The sequence below is a fragment of the Bufo bufo genome, chromosome 1 (assembly GCF_905171765.1).
Source record: "Bufo bufo chromosome 1, aBufBuf1.1, whole genome shotgun sequence".
Taxonomy (NCBI): Eukaryota; Metazoa; Chordata; class Amphibia; order Anura; family Bufonidae; genus Bufo; species Bufo bufo.
Window position 1 is genome coordinate 45,074,156 of NC_053389.1, and position 22,899 is coordinate 45,097,054.

Here is a 22,899-nt window from a genome sequence, read left to right on the forward strand (position 1 = left end):
TCAGAGGAGGGCAACTAAAGTAATAACTGGAATACCTTGAAAGATTATCAATATTAGGGTTATTCACTTTAGAAAAAAGACGACTGAGGGGAGATCTAATTACTATGTATAAATATATCAGGGGTCAGTACAGAGATCTCTCCCATCATCTATTTATCCCCAGGACTGTGACGAGGGGACATCCTCTGCGTCTGGAGGAAAGAAGGTTTGTACACAAACACAGAAGAGGATTCTTTACGGTAAGAGCAGTGAGACTATGGAGCTCTCTGCCTGAGGAGGTGGTGATGGTGAGTACAATAAAGGAATTCAAGAGGGGCCTGGATGTGTTTCTGGAGCGTAATAATATTACAGGCTATAGCTACTAGAGAGGGGTCGTTGATCCAGGGAGTTATTCTGATAACTGATTGGAGTCGGGAAGGAATTTTTTCCCCTAAAGTGAGGAAAATTGGCTTCTACCTCACAGTTATTTTTTGCCTTCCTCTGGATCAACTTGCAGGATAACAGGCCGAACTGGATGGACAAATGTCTTTTTTAAGCCTTATAAACTATGTTACTATGTTACATCCCAACCCCTGCAGTGCACTTAGTATATTTTAAGCTCCCCTACAGTGCCCCCTGGAGATCAAATGGCCCCCATCGTGTCCCTGAGTATGAATAATAGCCCCCATAGTGCCCCATCAGAATAAATAATGGCCCTTAGTGCCCCCAGTATGAAAAAACGGTCCCCTTATGGGGTCTGTCTAGCCGAGAAAACGGACAAAAATAGGATGTCCTATTTTTGGAAGGCTATTAAGAAAACGGCCATGTGAATAACCCCATAGACTGCAATGGTTCTGAAAACACCTGTGTGATGCCCATTTGTCATGTGAATGAAGCCCAAGGGGGGATTGCATCAAGATGCGACTTTTTGCTCTTTTGGAGCATCTGCTTGGTTTGAAGCCATTTTGTTTGTGACAAATTTACTACATATTGCACGCCGTTTGTTACATTTCTCACACGGAATACCTATGGACGTTTTAGTCTAAACTCTAGTAGTATTTATTACCAAGGCTCCGTCAGTTTGTACGCCTCCAGGGGACAGGAGCAATCTTTTAAAAGGGGTTATCCGAGACTATAAAAAGCTCCCCCATATGCCGATCCCCTCTCATGGAATATACCTACCTGGCTCCCCGCACCGCCGCTGTTCCCCGTGCGCGGATGAAAACATCCGGTGTCGGGGGGGGGGGAGCAGCCAATGGCAGGCGGTGACGGGGACATCCACGATGATAGGGAGGATCCCAAACTCCCACCCCCCCCCCCCCCCCCGACAGCGGATGTTTTCATCCGCGCATGGGGAGAAGCAGCGGCGGCAGTGCGGGGACCAGGAGCGGCGCAGGGAGCGGGGTAGTTATATTCACTGTGAGGGGCCCGGCATATGGAGGAGCTTTTTATAGTCTCCGATAACCCCTTTAAGAAAGGTTGCAATGATAAATCTGGCCAAAAATGTGGCTCCACCCAAAAAAAACATCTGGCCGCCCCTTAGTAAATGTAAACTGCCGGGGTTGACGCAAACCACTCTAAAAATGGCACAAACATGTCGGAAATTTGGAGCAAATGCCTGCCCCACGACAAAACAGTCAAAATCCTTCTACTTTTTCGGACACTAAGCACAAAGGTGTGAGCTCCTCCCTTTCAGCTATACCCTTCCTACAGGGACTAAGCTAAATCAGTTAATGCAAAAGCAGTAGGAGAAGCAAGACAAAAAGAAAACCAAACTATGTACAACCCCGAATCACATAGGCCAGAAACGGCCCATAAACAAGAGAATGGGTGGGAGCTGTGTCCCCCAATGAACGGAAGAGAAAGATTTAACGGTAAGTACAAAAACTTTCTCATCCGTATCATTGGGGGACCTTGGGACGTTACAGAGCAGTCCCAGGGGTGGGCATAACAAGAAGCCCTCCTGCCACTCAGAGGACCTTCTGGAATAACAAACAGGGAATCCGTCTGCCGGAAAGATGCCTCAGATAGACTCGAACGGCCCGCACCAAATCCAGAGAATGGAGCGATTGCTCCCGAGGATGGGACGGGTCCGGACAAAATGAAGGGAGAATACCGACACCACCTTCGGAAGGAAGGACTTAACTGGACTACCTTATCCTGATGGAAGATCAGGAACCGCGACCGACATGACAGAGCCGCGAGTTCCGAAACCCTACAGATAGAAGTGATTGCCACCAAAAAAGCCACCTTGTAAGACAGGAAGCCAAGCGACACCTGCTGCAAAGGCTCAAACGGTGCGGACTGGAGAGCGTTGAGCACTAGATTAAGATCCCAATGATCCAACAAAGGATGGAAAGGGGGCGCAGCATGCGCCACCCCCTGCAGAAAAGTCTGAACCGCGGAAATCAAAGCTAAATTCTGCTGAAAAAGAATTGAGAGAGCCGACACTTGCCTCTTGCAAGGGGTGTGAGTGCAAGCCCCAAGTCGATGCCCGACTGCAGGAAAGCCAAGAGTCGCGGCAAATAGAACCGAACGGGAGACAGCTGACGCTGCTCGCACTAACCAAAGTAGGACTTCCAGGTCCGGTGGTAGATCCGGGAAGACGACGGTTTCCTGGCCCGAATCATGGTCTGGACCACGGCATCAGAGAACCCCCGAGTCTTTAATACGGCGGCTTCAACAGCCATGCCGTTAAATGTAGCGACCCTAAATTCGGGTGGAAGATCGGCCCCTGCGCCTGGAGGTCCTCCTGAAGAGGAAGACGCCAGGGTTCGTCGGCGAGGAGGGTGACCAGAGACGCATGCAACACCCGGCATGGCCAATCGGGGGCCACGAGAAAGACCTTGTTGTTGAAGCGGGAGGCCATGAGATCCACGTCCGGCCGACCCCACCTCTCAAAGATAGCTCGAAAGACCTGCGGGTAAAAAGCCCATTCTCCAGGATCGAGACGCTCCCAGCTGAGGAAGTCGGCGATCCAATTGTCGACGCTGGGAAAGTGAACTGCCGACTGTCACGGCCTTTGGTTTCCGCTGTGACACTGTTGCCACACTTGCGGGTGATTGCCGTGACATGGTTGCCACGCATGCTGTTGGTTTAGTATGCTTGTGTGAGCACTTCCCCTTTAAGTTGTAGCCTCCCTCTGTCTGCTGCTGTAAGGGTTAACTCCCTGACTGGGTGTTGTCACTTGGCTTATATCTTCTGTGGTTTCCTGGCTGGAGTCAGTTGTACTTCAGCTGTTGTTGGTGCTGGAGCTCTGCTCCAGTCCAGGATGTTCCATCTGTCCAGTGAGGGCCACCCTTGTGGTCATCAATGTTATCCCGGTGTCTCCTTCCCTTCCTGTCCCTATTTGTATGGAGTGGGTAATTTTCAGGGAGTTGGTATGTCTAGTTTGGTGTTACATGTCTGGTGGTGTTTGGTGTCCAGCTTGTTTGCTAGACATTCCCCTGTCTCATGTTTATTGCAGCTATGGGTGTCCTGGGTTCCTGTGTGGTTTGTGGTGTGTGCTGTGTCCTTTAATGTTGGTGTGGACAGCAGCACTTGTGTATGGGTTCCAGTCAGTGTGTCTGTGGCAGGTGTGTTATTGGTTTCGCTTACCTGCCATCTCCATATGCTGTATGTGTTCCCCTCTCCTTGCAGCCTGGCCTCAGATAGAGACTCCTGTTCCTCCATTACTGGGATGAACAGGTCGTCTCTTCCCTGCTCCTTGGTGAGGAATTACCAGGGCGACTTAGGGTCTCTATGAATCCTGAGTATGAGTCGTCCTACTATCGGAGTCTGCTCATACTGTGAGGAGTCAGGGAGAGGATTAGGGACGCTGTAGGAGGTGACCTGCTTCCTTATTACTCCTTTTGGCCAGGCTGATTCCCTTTTACCCTTTGACACCGCACGGTGGGGGGTTTCCCCCACTCCCCACAGTGACACCGACAGTGCCAGAACATGGTTCTCCGCCCAGCTGAGGATCAGAGCCGTCTACGCCATGGCTGCCGGGCTACGGGTGCCGCCCTAGTGATTGAGGTAAGCCACTGCCGTGGAATTGTCGGACTGAACCCGAGAAGGTCAGTCCAATGCCGCAGAGAGAGACCAATGCCCTCAGCTCCAGAACGTTGATTGGAAGGGAGCGTTCCTCGCATGACCTTACTCCTTGAACGGAAAGATTTTCCAAGACTCCCCCCCCCCCCGCCCCAACCCCTGAGGCTTGTGTCTGTTGTTAACACCGTCCAACGGAGAGGAAGGAACGAGCGACCCAATGTCAACATCGGAGAGGCCAACCACATCTGAGAGCCCGGCGGATTGAAGCAGAGAGACGCATGGGCGTATCCAGCGAGGCTGGGGAACGGTCCCAGATGGATAGAATGGCTCGCTGAAGAGTCCTGGTATGGAACTGAGCATAGGGCACTGCCTCGAAGGCAGAGATCATGTGCCCCAGAGACTGCATGCAGCAACGAATGGGAATAGGACCTGGCCGCAACAAGAAGAGAACCTGAAGACGAAAAGCGGACAGCTTCTCCGGAGGCAAGAACACCTTGGCCTGAAATGTGTTGAGCACCATGCCCAGATAAGTCAGCCGCTGCGATGGATACAGACAAGACTTCTGTCTGTTCAGGACCTATCCGAAGCGTTCCAGGGTGTCCAAGACTATGCTCAGGCTGTCCGCTGTCACCCGAAACTGACCCTTTACCAGGATGTCGTCTAAGTAAGGGATCACTACGATCCCCCTGGCATAGAGCAGGGCCATGAATGCCGCCAGAATCTTCGTAAAGACCCTGGCAGCCGTGGCCAGGCCGAACAGAAGGGCTATAAACGGAAGTGAAATGGACCCACTGCGAACCGGAGAAATCTCTTATGACTGACGCAGATGGGCACATGAAGATAAGCGTCCTTGATGTCTATCGAGGATAGGTACTCCCCCGGTTCCACGGATGCAATGACCGATCTCAGGGACTCCATCCAGAAACTGCGGATGTGAAGGAAGCAGTTCAGTGCCTTGAGGTCAGAACAGGATGGACCGTCCCCTCTTTTTTGGGAATCACAAAGAGATTCGAGTAAAACCCTCAAAAACGGTCTTGCGCAGGAACCGGAACAATCACTCCCTGCCGCAAGAGTGTGCGAATTGCCTGGAAAAAAAAATCTGCGGCAGCGGGAGATGTCGGAGGCGATGACTGAAAAAACCGGGACAGAGGGGAGGACTTGAATTCCAGTTTGTAGCCCTCTGCAATGACCTCTCTCACCCACGCATCTGAGATGTGAGCCAGCCAGACATGCCAAAACAAATCAAGCCGGCCGCCCACCCGATCGGAGGGCGCCGGAAGCCGCCCGTCATGCAGCGGAGTTCCTCGGGTTATAGGACTTGGAGCCCTGTTGACGGGGACGCCAGTAAGGGTGAGGCTTGAAGGAAGGCTTGCGCTTCTGATCCGAGGCCGACCTCTTAGGGCTGGAGAAACTCAGAAAGGGGCGAAAAAAAGGCTTCCGCTTTTTTGACTTATTAAACTGCCCCCTGTTTTGTGGTAAATGAGTGCTCTTACCACCTGTAGCATCCGAAATTATTTCGTCCAGGCGCTTACCAAACAGTCTGCTGCCAGTAAAGAGGAGGGCCGTCCGGGGTCCTCTTTGAAGCATTATCAGCCGCCCAGCAGGATAGCCATAGGGTACGACGAATAGCCATCAACAGGGCTGACGAGCGAGTCATAAGCCTGGCCTCGTCCAAAGAGGCTTCACAAATATACACAATGGCATGAGAAAGCTGCAGAGCCATATCGGCCAGCTCCCCAGAGGGGACTCCCGAGGCGACACCCTGACGCAAATTATCCGCCCACTCCCCCATAGCTATGCTCACCCAAGTAGAGGCAAACACCGGCTGCAGAGCTATGCCCACTGCCTCAAAGGAAGACTTTGCAAACGCTTTCAGTTTCTTATCCCTGATATCAGAGAAAGAAGCCCAATCCGCCATTGGCGAGGTAGTATGCTTAGCCAAGCAGGAAACCGGCGGGTCTACTATACGTGAGGACGACCATTTCTTAGTCAAATCCTCCGGAAATGGATAAAGGACGCTTAAGTGTTTTGGCAAAGCAAAACGTCTATCAGGAAGATTCCACTCCTTGGAAAGAGAGGAATCAAAATCCTGATGGTTGGGGAAACACTTGTGCGAGCGACGGGACCTTCTAAAGCAGGGGGCCACATGCGGCCCTTGATACTATTCTGTGCGGCCTCCAACCATCTGGTAACATGCATTTTTCATGTATTTCTCCCATTAGATGGGAGTCCTGGAAGTGTAACTAGACATTAATGGTATATAATGTGTGTTCAAAATGCCATAAGTACAATATTTCAGTTGTTAATGCACATTTAAATTTTAATTTCGGCCCTCGTCATTGGTTCAGTCTGGAAATGTGGCCCCAAACCAGGAAACGTTGTGCACCCCTGTTCTAAAGGAAAAACCCGAGCTGGCCGAAGAAGGTGGTCCTCAACCTGCAACGTCTCGATAACCTCTGTAATAAGATTGTCCACCATAGAGGACAATTTGGACGACTGACGCTCAGGAGAGGCCACATCCTCATTTGACCCTCTCTCCTCAGAACATGCCTCTTCCACGGAGGACACAGAGGAGTGAGACTCCCTAGTAGGAGGAGGAGAGGCCGAGGAAACTGGAGACACAGACACCCTTTTGGGGGAGGATGTTCTGGCCCATTTTGCGGAACGGCCGCGACGGGCATGAGCCCCTTGATCCGCAGAGTCAGACCAGTTAGAGGACTGCCTTGCCGACAAACGCCCCAATATTTCCACAATAGATTTTTTGGTATTGGAGACATTCTGTATTATCCTTGACAGGGAACACGCCCACTGTGGTTCTACCATAGGCTGGGCCGCAGGGGCGATCGGGTCCGGGGCCGAGCCGATGGACGGTGGAGCCGCACACACAGAGCAGAAGGGATCTGACTGAGCGGACGGAAACTTTGTGCGACACGACGCACACGCATAATTCCGCACAGAAGTGTTTGCGTGCTTCGGGGCCTGGGGTCTGTGCTCGGACATAATGACAACCCTGGTGCCAGGAAGGAGGATGAGGGGTGTAAGTTAGACCCTGTAGGAAGGGAAAACAGCGCTTACCCAGCCTATGTCCCTCCACATCGCACATCCAGAGAAGCCTGTGAGCGTCCCGCCACAGGTGCCTTTAAAAACCGGTTGTGGGCGGAGCCAGCACTCCTCATGCAGGCTCAGCTCAGCTGCCGGCATAGTAGCGGGGAGAAGCTCATGCCCCGCCGCCAAAATGACTCCGGCCCTCAGTTCCAGCCCTACCAGCCTACGTCTAGACTGACACATCTTAACCATCAGGACAAGAGGTTAGGAAACTACATGGCCATGTTCACATCTGCATCAGAGGTTCCATCTAAAATGTGAGACAGAACAGGGCAACATGCTGAGGGATTCTGGGTAAAATATAAGACGTTAATTATTGAATTCAGGTGTCTCATTCAGTGCCATTACCACAGGTGTATAACATCCAACCCCAGTCATGCAGTCTGCCATTACCACAGGTGTATAACATCCAGTCCCAGTCATGCAGTCTGCCATTACCACAGGTGTATAACATCCAGCCCCTAACCATGCAGTCTGCCATTATCACAGGTGTATAACATCCAACCCCAGCTATACAGTCTGCCATTACCACAGGTGTATAACATCCAACCCCAGTCATGCAGTCTGCCATTACCACAGGTGTATAACATCCAGTCCCAGTCATGCAGTCTGCCATTACCACAGGTGTATAACATCCAGCCCCTAACCATGCAGTCTGCCATTATCACAGGTGTATAACATCCAACCCCAGCTATACAGTCTGCCATTACCACAGGTGTATAACATCCAGCCCCTGGCCATGCAGTCTGCCATTACCACAGGTGTATAACATCCAGTCCCAGTCATGCAGTCTGCCATTACCACAGGTGTATAACATCCAGTCCCAGTCATGCAGTCTGCCATTACCACAGGTGTATAACATCCAGCCCCTAACCATGCAGTCTGCCATTACCACAGGTATATAACATCCAGCCCCTAACCATGCAGTCTGCCATTACCACAGGTGTATAACATCCAGCCCCTAACCATGCAGTCTTCCATTACTACAGGTGTATAACATGCAGCCCCCGGCCATGCAGTCTGCCATTATCACAGGTGTATAACATCCAGCCCCTGGCCATGCAGTCTGCCATTACCACAGGTGTATAACATCCAGCCCCTGGCCATGCAGTCTGCCATTACCACAGGTGTTTAACATCCAGCCCCAGCTATACAGTCTGCCATTATCACAGGTGTAGAACATTCAGCCTGTCACGACCATGGTCATGGCCGTGACTCCTGGAACCGCATGCAGTTGCCTGCGGTCTTGTCTGGTTGTCAATCACAGGTGAGGGCTGTAGTATGTTGCCTCACCTGTAGTTGCCGCTGGCAACATAATGTATGTGGCAGTATAGCAGCCTGAGCTGGTGTAAGGCAGCTTGCTGTAAAGTGCATGCGGTTGCACCAGGCACCTGTGTTTGTATGTGTGCACTTTTGTTGTTTTGGTGTGCATGGGATTTATGTTATGAGTACACTTCCCCTTTTAGTGGCTGTCTTCCCTTATCTGGTGTAGGAAGGGTTAACTCCCTTCTTTGTGTGAACACTGGGTGTGTCTGTGTGGGTGTGGCTACATGGGCTATTAAGCCTCAGTGGAGACCTGAAGCTGAGGGGTACTCCAGCCTTGTTTGTAAGCTGGAGGCATCCTCCTGGTCTCTAATACCATCTGCCAGTGAGGGCCACCCTTGTGGTCATAAATGTTTATATGTGATGTTAAGTTGATGTTGCTTTACTTTCATGTTTAATGCAGCTATGGATCTGGGTTCCTGTGTGTGTTGGCTGTGTCCATTTATGTATGGTCTGGACATCAGCTTGTGAGCACGGGATCCAGTCAGCAAGGCTGTGGCAGGTAGGTTTGAACTAGAGTTGTTCTCCTGCCATATCCATAGGTCTGTTTATGTACCCCATCTCCTTGCAGCTTGGCCAGTGAGACTCCTGTTCCTCCGTATCCAGGAGGAACAGGTCGTCTTACCCTGCTCCTAGTTCAGGGCCACCCTGAGGGCTAGTAGGGACCCCAAGGTTTCCGGTGTATGAGCCCTCCCACCATCAGGGTCGGCTCATACAGCTAGGAGTCAGGGTCAGTATTAGGGACGCGCTAGGAGGTGACCAGCTCCCTAATTCTGTCGTCCTGGTCAAGCAGCGACCATACATCTTCTGGCATCGCACGGCTGAGGGTTTCCCCCATCCTCAGCCGTGACACAGCCCCAGTCATGCAGTCTGCCATTACCACATGGTATAATATCCAGCCCCAGCTATACAGTCTGCCATTACCACAGGTGTATAACATCCAGCCCCTAACCATGCAGTCTGCCATTACCACATGGTATAACATCCAGCCCCAGCTATACAGTCTGCCATTACCACAGGTGTATAACATCCAGCCCCTAACCATGCAGTCTGCCATTACCACAGCAGAACTCCAGATGGCGACTAAAATGGTCGCAAATGCGACCTAGAATTGCTAAATGGCGACAAGACTTTGTAGTCTTGTCGCCATTTGCGCCTAGACCTCTGCAGCTTTCACATTACTGACATGGCACGCGCTGCTGTCAGCGCGCGCCATGTTCTCCTCAACAGCACAGGGGAGAAGGAAGCAGTCCCTCCCCCCTGTACTGCTGCTGCCACCAATGGGCTGATAGCAGGGAGGAGGAGGGGAGGGGCTATGGCCACTGCGCCACCAATGAATATCGTTTATGCTTAATACAAACGCAGGCTGCCATGCGGGTACCGGACATATCCCATACCTGGCACCCAGCCTCTATGACTGCGCGCTGCGATCCGCCACTTTTAACCCCTCAGGTGTGGCATGGGTATGGGATATGGCCGGCACCCCCAGCGCAGCCTGCGTTTGTATTAAGCATAAACTATATTCATTGGTGGTGCAATGAACCCCCCCACCACCCCAGTATTATAAAGCAGAATCATTGGTGGCGCAGTGCGCCCCCCCCCAGGTATTAGATATCATTGGTGGTGCAGTGCGCCCCCCCCAAGTATTATTATTATTAGTGGTGCAGTGCGCCCCCAACCCCCCCTTCCCCCAAGTATTATCATTGGTGGTGCAGTGGCAGTTCCGATCGGAGCCCCAGCAGTGTAAGCCTGGGGCTCAGATCGGTTACCATGGCAGCCAGGACGCTACTGAAGTTCTGGCTGCCATGGTAACATCCCTGATGCTGTGTGCACAAAGCACAGAGCAGCAGGGAGAGTGTGAAGTCCTATTCACCCTAATAGAGATCTATCAGGGTGAATAGGACAAGGGATGAAAGATCCCATGTTCTGGCCCCTAAGGGGGAAAATAGTTATTAAATAAAAAGTAAAAAAAAAAAAAACACCAAAATATTATGGTAAGTTTAAATCACCCCCTTGCCCAATTTTACATATAAAATATATAAACAATAAAAAAAATTACATATCGCCACGCCCGAAAAAGTGCGAACTATTAAAATATTTAAAAATATCTCCTATGCGGTGAACGCCGTAACAGAAAAAAAAAAACTTGCAATTTGCAATTTTTTTGTCACATTGTGCCAACAAAAATTAGGTTAGGACTGTTCTATTATGGTCCAGACGTTCCATAAAATCTGGAATGCACTCAGCTTTTTTTGGCGTTTTATTTTTTTCACGTGGTATCGAGTATCGTAATACTTTTTTATAGTATTGAAATCGAGTCAAAATTTTGGTATCGTGACAACCCTAGGTAAGGCTACTTTCACACTAGCGGCAGGACGGATCCGACAGGCTGTTCACCATGTCGGATCCGTCCTGCCGCTATTTCGCCGCGCCGCCGCTCCGTCCCCATTGACTATAATGGGGAGGGGGCGGAGCTCCGGCGCAGCACGGCAGTGCACGACAAAATGCCGCCGGACTAAAAGTACTGCATGTCCGACTTTTTAGTCCGGCGTCCTCTCACCGCCAACTGCGCCAGAGCTCCACCCCCGTCCCCATTATTGTCAATGGGGACGGAGCGGCGGCACGACAAAATAGAGGCAGGACGGATCCGACAGGGTGAACAGCCTGTCGGATCCGTCCTACCGCTAGTGTGAAAGTAGCCTAAGACATGTGGGTTGTTTTTTTTTTATTATATCGTAATTATATGTATTTTAAATTTGGCGACTAAAAATTTTAATTTGGCTCCTACATTTTTCAGGTTAGGAGCCAATGGCTCCTTGATATTGTTTTTTAGTCTGGAGCCCTGCAGTCTGCCATTACCACAGGTGTATAACATCCAGCCTGACCCAGGACACAACCCGATCTGCGCTCATTCACCATGAATGAGTGGAGCATCAGAGCTTTTCACGCCCCGATGCTCCCCCTTGCCCCGCACTGTATCGCGCAGGACAAGGGAATTTTCTTGAGATCTGGCGTTGCACTAATGGGCGGTCTTTAGCGCTGCCGTAGCTAGGGTTGTCACGATACCAAAATTTTGATTCGAATTCAATACCATAAAGTGTTGCGATACTCGATATCATGCGAAAAAAATAAAACACGAAAAAAGCCGCGTGCATTCCGAATTTTATGGAACGTCCAGCCCATAATTGAACAGTCCTATCCTATTTTTTGGGGGGGACAAAGTGACAAAAAAATGGGGAATCATGTGGTTTTTATTTTAATTTTTTCTGTTACGGCATTTAGGAGATATTTTTTTATATTTTAATAGTTTGGACTTTTCGGACGTGGCGATATGTAATATGTTTATTTATGTATTGTTTATATATTTTATATGTAAAATTGGGAAAGGGGGTGATTTATACTTAATATTTTGGTGTTTGTTTTTTTTTTACTTTTTATTTAATAACCATTTCCCACCTTATGGGCTAGAACCTGGGATCTTTTAATCCCTTGTCCTATTCACCCTATAGAGTTCTATCAGGATGAATAGGACTTCAGTCTCCCTGCTGCCCTGTGCATAGTGCACACAGCAGCAGTGAGATTACCATGGCAGCCAGGGCATTAGTAGCATCCTGGCTGCCATGGTAACCAATTGGAGCACCGCCATTACACTGCTGGGGCTCCGATCACAACTGCCACTGCCGCTAATGAGGAGGAGGAGGGGAACTCTGTGGCCACTGCCACCAATGATTTAATACTGGGGGAGTTGAGGGGAGGGGGGGCACTGCGCCACCAATGTTTTGAAACCATTAATACAAATAAAGGAGGCGGGTGCCGGCTGCAGAATCACATAGCCGGTACCCGACCTGTATGACAGGGAGCTGTGATCCGCGGCAGTTAACCCCTCAGGTGATCGCAGCTCCCTGTCATAGAGGCCGGGTGCCAGCTATGTGATTCTGCAGCCGGCACCCGCCTCCTGGATTTGTAATAACCGTTAGTTATCTTCATTGGCAGCAGCAGCGGCCATAGCCCCTCCCCTCCTCTCTCTTCTCATTGGCAGCAGCAGTGGCCATAGCCCCTCCCCTCCTCCTTCCCTCTCTTTTCTCATTGGTGGCAGCACAGGGGGGAGGGAGACACTGTGTCCTTCTCTCCTGTGCTGCTGAGGGAACATGGGGCACGCTGAGAGCAGCGCACTCCATGTTCTCTGATACTGGGCTGCGCAGTAGAGTAAATGGCAAATCCAGGTATCGAATCGATAACGGTACAAAAGTATTGATTGGGTATCGATAATTCGATACCCAATGCAACCCTAGCCTGGTTTTACAAACTAGGGCAGCGCTAAAGACGGCCCATTAGAGCTGGTGACGTCACCGGGGACACTGCTGGGTGGGAGCCTCCACCTAGCAGCCCTTAAAAACCTCCGATACTCCACTAATTCATGGTGAATGAGTGCAGATCGGGCTGTGACCGGGGTCAGGCTGAACCCGGACAACCCCTTTAATGCCTGTGGATTTAGACTGGGGGGGTCATAAGAGCTCCTGTAGGTCTAAGGATAGGGCTACATGGCGACACATAGGGTACTACTCTGCAACATGTGTCGCACGACATATTTTGTAACGCTAGTCTACGGTGTTGCACTGTGACTGGGTTTTTTCGCGACTGCCGTGTCGCAGTGTGACACCATAGACCGGCATTATAAAGTATGTCACGCGATAAATACTCATTGTGTAGCCCTATCCTAATGTGGAGGTGTCCTGATTCATTTCTCCATATAGCGTTCATCTATCTGGGCACTATAGGGCGATACAGCAGCATAATCACAGATAAATACGGGCATCACGAGGGCTGACGCCAGATTGCAGCACTTCAAGCCCTCCTCACATGGACATCTGTATTTGCGTACCGCATAGAAACGAATGGGACGATTACGGATCCCAAATACGACCATGTGCGTTATCTGAACGATGATCCGGCTCTCTCTCCTGATCCTCCCTTACACATGTGCATGCTTGGCGCGGCCGAGCATGCATACTGAGGGAGGGGGGGGGACGCTGCTTCCGGACGCCTCAAGAACATAAGAATCGGGCAGCTGAATTCCAACCTGCCCGATCCTCGCCTCCATGCACATGATTGGCTGCAGCCGACGTGTATGTCCAGCTTTAGGACCAATCAGATTCCAGCTCTCATTTCTCAGACTCCCTTTGGGCAATGAAAGCAGCGATCTGATTGGTTTAGAGGCGCACAACCCTGCAGCTCTCCAAAAGCTGAACAACTACAACTCCCAGCATGGCCCAGAGGGCCAAATCTGGCCTACCACAGCCCTATACGGCGGAGCTCTGTACTAGAAGTATACCCAGCCCTGTACAGTGCATCTCCCCACCCAACCACTACGAAGAGACTCCCCGCCAGATGTTAGTGCTGCTCCTCGTCACTTCCTGTATGACCCGAGCACTACAACACACACAGAAACTACTACTACCCCCATCATATCACACAACACCCTCCTCACCCGAGCTGCTGCCGGACACGCAAGGCAGGCCGCATCTACGGAATCAGCCTAAACTCTAGGCAACTGGCGTAGCGCGGCGCGCGGCCCTGTCCCGAGATCCGTCCGTTGCCTAGGTGACGCCGATTCCCAGAATAGGCGTAAGCTACGCAGTGAGCTGGCAGGCGGACTTTGAGCCCAGGCGGAGACGGTTGCTATGGATACGGGACACTTCCGGCAGGGACAGGTGGTCACGGCTCCTGACGGTGTTTGCATAATAAACCGCAGGCATCCTTCAGTTACTACAAGCTATTTATCTCCGTCCCTGGCAGGGCCGCCATCTTACCCTAGAAGAACTACAAAAAAGAGGAAGCGGTTTTCGGGGGCGTTTGATCATATTTTGAGTTTTTTTAAAATAATTTAATCATAATTTTGTGCCACGGGCGATTTTTTTTCCATTTTTTGTTTTTCACTTCCTGCTTTCCCGGAGCCGTAACTTTTTTATTTTTCCATTCACGTAGCCGCGGAATGAGTTGTACTTTCTAATGGTGTCATTTAAAGGGGGTATTCCTATCTCAGACAATGGGGGCATATCGCTAGGATACGCCTCCATTGCCTGATAGGTGCGGGGACCCGAAAGTGGAGGAGGGCGCCCTCCATTCATTTCTATGAATGGGAGCAGTGGTCGTGCAAGCACAGTGCGCTACCATTCACTTCTATGGTGGTGGCTGGTCCTCCAGCCCCCGCTCAGATCTCGGCGTAAGTGCGGGTCCCAGAGGTGGGACCCGCACCTATCAGACAATGGGGGCATATCCTAGCGATATGCCCAGGGCTGTGGAGTCGGAGGCAATTTTGGGTACCTGGAGTCGGAGTCGGCAAAAAATGAACCAACTCCAACTCCTACTAGATTTAAATTGGAATAAAAATAAATAAATTTAAAAAAAGCAAGTTTAACCCCTTAAGGACTCAGCCCTATTTCACCTTAAGGACCAGGCCATTTTTTGCAAATCTGACCAGTGTCACTTTAAGTGCTGATAACTTTAAAACGCTTTGACTTATCCAGGCCGTTCTGAGATAGTTTTTTCGTCACATATTGTACTTCATGACACTGGTAAAATTGGGTCAAAAAAGTTAATTTTTTTGCATAAAAAAATACCATATTTACCAAACATTTTGAAAATTTGCAAATTTCAACGTTTCAGTTTCACTACTTCTGTAATACATAGTAATACCCCCAAAAATTGTGATGACTTTACATTCCCCATATGTCTACTTCATGTTTGGATCATTTTGGGAATTATATTTTATTTTTTGGGGATGTTACAAGGCTTAGAAGTTTAGAAGCAAATCTTGAAATTTTTCAGAAATGTTCAAAAACCCAATTTTTAGGGACCAGTTCAGGTCTGAAGTCACTTTGCGAGGCTTACATAATAGAAACCACCCAAAAATGACCCCATTCTAGAAACTACACCCCTCAAGGTATTCAAAACTGATTTTACAAACTTCGTTAACCCTTTAGGTGTTGCACAAGAGTTATTGGCAAATGGGGATGAAATTTGAGAATTAAATTTTTTTGCCAAATTTTCCCTTTTAACCCATTTTTTCCACTAACAAAGCAAGGGTTAACAGCCAAACAAGACTGTATCTTTATTGCCCTGACTCTGCCGTTTACAGAAACACCCAATATGTGGCCGTAAACTACTGTACGGCCACACAGCGGGGCGTAGAGTGAAAGGTGCGCCGTTTGGTTTTTGAAGGGCTGATTTTTACGGACCGGTTTATTTACACCATGTCCTGTTTCAACCCCCCTGATGCACCCCTAGAGGAGAAACTCCCTAAAAGTGACCCCATTTTGGAAACTACGGGATAAGGTGGCGTTGGGACTATTTTTAGGGTACATATGATTTTTGGTTGCGCTATATTACATTTTTGTGAGGCAAGGTTACCAAAAATTGAAATTCTGAAATTTCATCTCCATTTGCCATTAACTGTTGAGGAACACCTAAAGGGTTAATAAAGTTTGTATAATCAGTTTTGAATACCTTGAGGGGTGTAGTTTCTTAGATGGGGTCACTTTTAGGGAGTTTTTACTCTAGGGGGGCATCAGGGGGGCTTCAAAAGGGACATGGTGTCAATAAAAAAGGCCATCAAAATCGGCCTTCCAGAAACCATGTCGGTCCTTTCCTTTTGCGGCCTCCCTTTTACTGATACAGCAGTTTACGACCACAAATGTGGCATTTCTGTAAACTTCAGTATCAGGGTAATAAATATTAACTTTAGTTTGGTTGTTAACCCTTGCTTTGTTACCGGAAAAAACGTATTGAAATGGAAAAGTACCAAAAATAGCGGTTTTAGCACCGTTTTTATATTATTATTATTTTTTTACCGTGTTAATCTGGGGGGTGGGGTCATGGGGTATTTTTATAGAGGAGATTCTTACGACGCGGCGATACCTAATAAGTCTACTTTTTTTACAATTATTTAGGTTTTAGACTATATTATCCTATATTAACCTAACCCCAGGATATATACTATCCTGGGGTTAGGTCATGGGGTATTTTTATAGAGGAGATTATTACCGATGCTGAGATACCTAATTTGTATACTTTTAATAAATTATTTTAGTTTTTACAATTTTTTTCGGTGTCTCAAGTCTGAGAACCAGTTTTTTTATCCGATGTCAGTGGCTACATTGGGATATAAATTTAGTACTCCATGGAAGTGTGATACTCCCTGAAGCAATCGATAACGCAGAGGCCCGGATGATCGGGGCACGTGTCACACTGAGTGGTGGTGTCCTTCCGTATCCCCCTCCTGTGACACACTCTGCACCTTTTTTGGGTTCGTCCCTTCTTTCCAGTATGGGGGACCACACCTGGAAAGTGTTGGCCAGGGACGATCCGGGCGCCTCCAGTTCCCGAGGTACTCCGGCCTGCTCTTTTCCGGTCCGAAAAGATCAGGGCCTTGAGGACTGCCTCATAGAACTGGAGGAATGTCCCTGTGCTGCCAGCGCTTCGGGATAGTACAAAAGAGTTGTACATGGCAACCTGCACCAAGTAGACCGCAACTTTTTTGTACCATGCCCGGGTTTTGCGCATGGCATTATATGGCGTGAGGACTTGATCAGAGAGATCAACTCCTCCCATATACCGATTGTAGTCGACGATACAATCGGGCTTGAGGACCGTTGCCGCGGTACCTCGCACAGGGACAGGGGTGATGCCGTTACCATGAATTGTGGACAGTATAAGGACATCCCTCCTGTCCTTGTATCTGACCAGCAACAGGTTTCCACTGGTAAGTGCACGGGTCGCACCCCTGGGGATAGGTACCTGGAGGGGGAGGGCAGGGAGGCCGCGTTGATTTTTCCGCACGGTCCCACAATCGGACGTGGATCTGGCGGCGAGGGACTGGAACAAGGGGATACTGGTATAAAAGTTATCCACGTACAGGTGGTAACCCTTATCCAGCAATAGGTACATAAGGTCCCACACAAGTTTCCCGCTAACACCCAGAGTGGGGGGACATTCTGGGGGTTGAATACGGGAATCTCGCCCCTCGTATACACGAAATTTGTAAGTGTACCCTGAGGTACTCTCACAAATTTTATATAGCTTCACGCCATACCTCGCCCGCTTAGAGGGAACATACTGGCGGAAAAGGAGTCTCCCCTTGAACGCAATAAGAGACTCATCATCTGCGACCTCCCTTCCAGGTACATAGGCCTCCATGAATTTGTCCCCAAAATGATCGATGACCGGCCGTATCTTATACAGACGGTCATGGGCAGGATCACCTCGGGGGGGACATGCTGCATTATCGGAATAATGCAGACATTTCCGGATGGCCTCAAACCGGGAGCGTGTCATGGCCGTACTGTAAAGTGGGGTCTGGTAGAGGACGCCCCCACTCCAGTACAGCCTGGCACTAGGTTTCTTGACTAGGCCCATATGCAGCACGAGGCCCCAAAACGTCCTCATCTCGGCTGCACTGACCGGCATCCAGCCACCGGGCCTGGCCAAAAAGGAGCCCGGGTGTTGAGCAACGAACTGTTGGGCGTATAGGTTTGTTTGCTCCACCATTAGATTTCCCAGTGGGTCACTGAAAAAAAGACTAAAAAAGTCATATTCAGCGAGGCCCACTGTGGAAATCTGGATTCCTAATTGGCCTGCAAAATCAGGAATCACGGGCTCGTATCGCTCTGGGCTACACCAGACAAGATCACCGGCAGGGTGCTCCCTCCGGTGGATTTAACTGGTGGCCCGGAAAACTAGTACGACCCCCAGAGCTGCTCGTACTAGGGTGGGCCACAGGGTCCCTAACATGGCAGTCCCCTTGCTCCGCCTGGCGGCATCTCCGCCGCCTTGGGGGCTCATCATCATCGCTAGATGATGAGGAGGATGCGGATGACAACAGGAAAGTGGGGTCATCCTCGCCGAGCGGCGGCGATCGGAACCATACATGATGTACCGGTACGTCATGTGTCCTTAACCCCTTAGTGACCACCCATACGTGTTTTTACTGACGTAAACAAAGGGGGTTTTAGCTAAACGGCTGGCTTTAATCAATCATTACATGTACTTAAAATGGTGTATTAAAAACTATAACTTGTCCTGCAAAAAATAAGACCTCCTACAAGTACATTTATGAAAAAACAAAAAAGTTTTAGCCCTTGGAATGCAATTTTAAAAAAATGTGCTTGGTCACTGAGGTTAAATGTCCCAATTCACAAAAAGTTATAATTAATTACCGTATTTTTCGCCCTATAAGACGCAGCTAGATTTTTGAGGAGGAAAATAAAAAAATATATATTTTTAACCAAAAGGTGTGCTTTTGGTGGGTTTTGAACTAATGGTGGTCTGTGGATGACACTATTATGGGGGCATCTGTGGATGGCACTGTTATGGGGGCATCTGTGGATGGCACTGTTATGGGGGCATCTGGATGGCACTGCTATGGGGGCATCTCTGGATGGCACTGCTATGGGGGCATCTGTGGATGGCACTGCTATGGGGGCATCTGTGGATGGCACTGTTATGGGGGCATCTGTGGATGGCACTGTTATGGGGGGGGCATCTGCGGATGAAACATATATAGCATCTTATCTTATGTGTCATCCACAGATCTCCCCCATAACAGTGTCCCTGTGCATTGAATGGGGGCTGGCATCTGTTTCTGTAATGGCAGCGGGGCCCGGTGCCTGCTTCATTCATAAAGTGGGCGGAGCAGGCGTGTGACGTAGTGAGCTACGCTACAAGCGCCCGCTCGCCCGGCCTCCTGACTGCCAAGAAGTTAGTAGTAAGTAGTACAGCGCTAGATTTAAGATGATTGGAATAATTTAACAATACCCACAAGTTAGATATGATTACCGTATACTACAGAGAGCGGGGCCCGGTGTAGTAGAATACAGTGACTGCACCGGGCCCCGCTGCCATTACAGAGACAGATGCCGGCCCCATAAGACGCACTGCTATTTTTTCCCACACTTTTGCGAAAAATACGGTACTTCTCTACTGTAAAAATAAAGGCCAATGCATGCAGTGCGTCACGTTACCGCAAAACGAACACGTTAAGTGACCGCGAAGAAGCTTGTTTTTCATGTGCTTCACTATATGGCACGCAACGCACAGTTAAGGAGCGGCGATACTTATACTTTCCATTGTGTTGTGTTCCGCTGTTACAGGGAACGCGACGCCCGTGGTTAACCTCGCCGCTCACTGATAACTGATCAAGTAAATATGTTTTTTTGCAGGACTAGAGACACTTGTATAAGTGAAGGGAATGGATGGTCAATAGCTCAAGACTGAAGCTGTAAACCATTTGCAAAGACTGCTGTCATTCAGCTAAGGCTATAAAAACGTGTAAACTCAGATTGTTAGCTTAAAGGGAGTCCGTCATCAACATTTCACCTTTGTAACCCTTCCCATAGCTTTCTAGCATCCTTACAGTTAATAAAAACGTTACCTTTAGCATCAATCCTGGACTTATAAAACCAGCAAAAAACTTCTTAGTAGCATATGCAAATGGAGGCTCGCAAGTGCCCAGGGGCGGCGTTACCCTCGTAGGTGCCCTGCTAGCTCAGCCTTTTCTTCGCTTCCCCCCTGACCGCCTATCTACTAACTTGTTGTTTCGTCGAGATCCCGCTCCTGTGCACTCAGTCCGTCGGCCGGCGCATGCGCACTGCGATGCCCATTCCTTGTACGGCATCACAGTAAGTTTTTGGTTTGCATCGCCATATTCTGACCCCTATAACTAATTTTTTAAGGGCCGGTCTGTAGTTTTTATTGATAATGTTTCCGAGAGTGTTTGACATTTTGATCACTTTTTATTACCTTTTTTTGGGCAAGGTAAAGGAAACTGTGAATCAACCATTTAGAATTTTTTTCCATTATAGCGTTCACAGTATGGAATAAATATGTTTATATTTTAATAGTACAGACGCGGCGGTGTTAATGATGTTTTTTATTATTAGCTATTTCTGAATGTTTATATTTTTTTTTTTTAATTTCCTTTTTTTTTAAGTCCCCCCCCAGGGTACCTTAACATCCTATCTTCAGAATGCTTCTGCCTTAGGCCTCTTTCACACGACCGTATGCCTTCCGAGATATACGGTCCGTGTACATATGTCCTGGAGCGGCATTGATCGTGCACACGGGAGCGCACAGCATCATAGATTACAATGATGCTGTGGACGTCGGGCCTCCTGCGAGGCTATTGTCCCGTACTCATATGATCTTATGAGTGCAGGATAATAGTCCTGCGGGCGGCCCGATGCGCACAGCATCATTGTAATCTATGATGCTGTGCGCTCCCGTGTGCACGATCAATGCCGCTCCAGGACATATGTACACGGACCGTATATCTCGGAAGGCATACGGTCGTGTGCAAGAGGCCTTACACTGCAATGAATTATCATTGCAATGTATAGCAGATTCCCCACCTGCAGGCCTCCATAAGAACTACAGCTGTAATAGGCTGGACTTCTTGAAAGAGACCCGGACTATTACACAGAACGAATGGCTTCCCCCATCTCAGCGCGGGAAAGCCGTTCAGGCCCCAGGAGCCAGGTGCTCTCGGGGAAAGCTGCTTCAGATGCTGCAGTCATCACTGATCGCAGAAATTAGCCCTGGGTGCCACTGTGCTAGCGAGCGCACGCCATCTTTAACCTCTTAAGGACATAGGGCGTACAGGTACGCCCTTGTGCCCTGGTACTTAAGGACACAGGGCGTACATGTACGCCCTGTGTATTTTCGATCACTGCCGTGCGGCTGGCAGTGATCGGAACCCGGTGCCTGCTCAAATCATTGAGCAGGCACCTAGGCTAAATGCGCGGGGGGGGTCCCGTGACCCCCCCATGTCGGCGATCGCGGCAAACCGCAGGTCAATTCAGACCTGCGGTTTGCTGCGATTTCTGCAGTTTCTGGTCCCCGCGGTCCCTGACCGCAGGGATCAGAAACTTTATATGCCTAAAAAAAGTTTTATTCACCCCCCCCTGCACCCCCGAATGATTTTTATGGTGGCGGGAGGTGCAGGGGGAGGGTTGCGGGCGGTGCGGGAGGCGGGCGGTGCGGCAGGCGGGATCGCGATCCCCCGCCCGCCTCCCCTTGAAAATTCATTGGTGTTCAGTGGGTATACCAGGGTGCCAGCACATTGCTGGCACCCTGGTATAAACGGCTGACATCTGCGATGCGATGTCAGCCGTTTAACCCTTTCCATACAGCGGTCCGTACGGACCGCTGTATGGAAAAGGTTAACAGCGCAGGGAGCTCCCTCCCTCTCCCATCGGGGGGCTGCTGTGCCTTTGCAGCCCCCCGATGGAGAGGGAGAGAGCCCCCAGACAGCCCCCCGAGAGATCCCCTCCTTACCCTTCCCCGTCTGCGAAGTTCTGAGCAGACGGGGAAGGTTCCCATGGCAATAGGACGCCTCTCAGGCGTCCTGCTGTCCATGGTGCTGAACAGATCTGTGCTGAAAGGCATAGATCTGTTCAGTGTAAGTAAAATACAGTGCAGTACAATATATATTGTTCTGTACTGTATTAGGCTACTTTCACACTAGCGTTCGGAGCGGATCCGTCTGATGTTTCATCAGACGGATCCGCTCCGATAATGCAGACGTTCGCATCTGTTCAGAACGGATCCGTCTGCATTAAAACTTAGAAAATTTTCTAAGTGTGAAAGTAGCCTGAGCGGATCCGTTCAGACTTTACATTGAAAGTCAATGGGGAACGGATCCGCTTGAAGATTGAGCCACATTGTGTTATCTTCAAGCGGATCCGTCCCCATTGACTTACATTGTTAGTGTGGACGGATCCGCTCGCCTCCGCACGGCCAGGCGGACACCCGAACGCTGCAAGCAGCGTTCAGCTGTCCGCCTGGCCGTGCGGAGGCGAGCGGAGCGGAGGCTGAACGCCGCCAGACTGATGCAGTCTGAGCGGATCCGCATCCATTCAGACTGCATCAGGGCTGGACGGAAGCGTTCTGCTCCGCTCGTGAGCCCCTTCAAACGGAGCTCACGAGCGGACAGCAGAACGCTAGTGTGAAAGTAGCCTTATACAGACATCAGACCCACTGGATCTTCAAGAACCAAGCGGGTCTGGGTCAAAAAAAAGTGAATAAAAGTGAAAAAAAAGTAAAAATCAAAAAACACATTTATCACTGATAAAAAATGAAACAAATAAAATTCCCTACACATGTTTGGTATCGCCGCGTCCGTAACGACCTGATCTATTAAACGGTTATGTTACTTTACCCGAACGGTGAACACCATAAAAATAAAAAATAAAAAACTATGATGAAATTGAAATTTTGCCCACCTTACTTCCCAAAAAAGGTAATAAAAGTGATCAAAAAAGTCGCATGTACGCCAAAATTGTAACAATCAAACCGTCATCTCATCCCGCAAAAATCATACCCTACCCAAGATAATCGCCCAAAAACTGAAAAAACTATGGCTCTTAGACTATGGAGACACTAAAACATGATTTTTTTTGTTTCAAA

The 22,899-nt window shown here is 49.4% G+C and overlaps 1 protein-coding gene across 2 annotated transcripts in view; it reads right to left on the reverse strand.

Annotated features, from left to right (window-relative positions):
* Nucleotides 1-14,065, reverse strand: part of TMCO4 (transmembrane and coiled-coil domains 4) — a 77,437-nt gene extending 63,372 nt beyond the window's left edge. For both annotated transcript variants that reach the window (XR_005777330.1, XM_040422429.1), the window contains exon 1: nt 13,928-14,065. The gene's annotated coding sequence lies outside the window, so the exon portion shown is untranslated. The remainder of the gene's footprint in view (nt 1-13,927) is intronic.
* Between the last annotated feature and the right edge of the window lie 8,834 nt (nt 14,066-22,899).